Here is a 2,184-nt window from a genome sequence, read left to right as displayed (position 1 = left end):
ATTATTATTTCGTTAGCCTCATAGCATAATTGCCTAAGTCATGCTTTACTTGGTCACCTGGTCACTGGGCCATCTTTGTAGGTAGTGTCAACATTGCCTATATCAAAAAGATGACTTGGGCAGATAGTGATTTTGGAATGTAACAAGCATTCTGATAGGCTGATGGCATAGGCAATAATGCACAGTGAATCAGCAGTGTTAGGAGAGTAGAGTTAGGCCTGTAGTGGCTTCAAACAATTTAGTAACCAACGTCCAGGCAAGACAGGGGTTTTGACGCAAGTCCAAATATTCAAACCAACAAAATCGTATATCCAGTCCAGGTAGAATTGCAACAAAAATATGGATTTATTCTCCTTTAAATATAAACATAAAATTCACACTTTCAATGGCATCTTTAGAAAATAGAAAAATAACTAAATAAAAAAACTCACCAGCCGCCGCTGATTTGGCAGTATAGCCCACAGAAGTTCACAGTATACAGTATATCTCAGTATATTTCTCAATATAAATAACAGTATATTTCTCAATATAAATAACAGTATATTTCTCAATATAAATAACAGTATATTTCTCCTGGGTCAGGGTCCTCTTGAGTAGAAGGACCTAGGTCAGGGTCCTCTTGAGTAGAAGGACCTGGGTCAGGGTCCTCTTGAGTAGAAGGACCTTCCAGCAGACATATGAGATAATATATAATAACCAGAAAACCTTTACCTTAAACGGACATACTGTATATCTGCAATGTCACACAAATAATTGTGCTCCTACATAACACAGTATAAAGTATGAAACATTACTCACCAGCAGCAGTAGTAGGATCTACTGGAGGAGGTGGCTGGGTTGTCACATCAGCTGGAGGTGGGGGCCCACTCAGGAATTTCAACAAAGCTCCTACAGGAATACAGCCAAAGCATACCATTAATTAACTTAATCAAATAAGTGTAACGTTACACGATGTAGGCTATATTGAGAACATTTCAGATATTTATTCTATTCTGAAAAAAAAACATTATATGTTGAATCGGCGGTGCTGCAATTTAAGCAAGCTAGTTCATAGTTACCATATTGACCCGAATATAAGACTCATTTTTTGAAAATGACTTTTTTGAAGACCAAATCTTTTTTATAAAGAAAATCATTTTATTTGTATTCACATCGAATAAAACAATGTAGGTTATTTTTTATCATCTTGGGGTATGGGCATACATTCGTTACGTTTTTCAGTCACATATTCACACACCCTCCTGTCAATCTCCTGGAAGGGGAATCTTTTTGGTCTCACCATCTTCTAACATTACACTCTGTAATATCATATTTCTTGGCTGCTCGACAGTTGTTTGATGCCTCTGCTTCATTGATCACCATGGTCTTAAAAATTGGCATCGTAACTTGACTAACTTTAGAGCCACTTTGTCCGAGCTGGTCCTAGTGTGTCTCCATCCCTCAACTGGCTAAGCAGCAACATTAGCTAGCTAGCTAGTTAGTCAGCTAGAGTTAGCTACCATCCTCCTCCAGGAGGATATTTTTAAATAATGAAATTCAAGGACAGGACATACATACATACCTCTACTTTTGGCTTGTTTTTCTTCATCTTCTCTTTTTCTTTCTTTTTTGGGCGCCAGAGTGATGCTTACCCGACATACTTGCACAGACAGGCTCTTGAATGACGGAGTTGACCGTTGCCCACTCAGCCCCGCCCACTCACACCCCAGTGATCATTCAAAATACAAATAATAATAATAATAATAATAATAATAATAATAATAATAATAATAAACACTTGTTTGGCTCGATTGCGAGGTTTCACAATTCCCGACATTAGGACCGTGTCACACACATACGTATATATATATTTTATTTTTTAATAAAATGTTTATTTTATTATTTTATTTTTTTTACTATGAGTGGGCCTTTCGGGGCCCCAGGCGACCCCAGGCGACCGCCTGTATGGCCTGTAGGACGGGCCGGCCATGTGTCAAAGATACTTAAATTATAAAACAAGAGGACCAACACCATTTTATGACTTGAAATATTCCTTTGTGAACACAATGCCTTAATACAATGACAGAGTACATTTTGTTGTAGGCTCGGATACTAGAAATGCCGTAGCCAGGCACAGACGTCAATTTGACCCGTTGGCGGTTTTAGGTATACGGCGGTTCTAGTAAACCCTCTGGCGGTTCTAGT

Source organism: Nansenia antarctica (assembly GCF_963989245.1).
Source record: "Nansenia antarctica genome assembly, chromosome: 1".
Lineage (NCBI taxonomy): Eukaryota > Metazoa > Chordata > Actinopteri > Argentiniformes > Microstomatidae > Nansenia > Nansenia antarctica.
Note: the sequence above shows the minus strand (reverse complement) of the source record.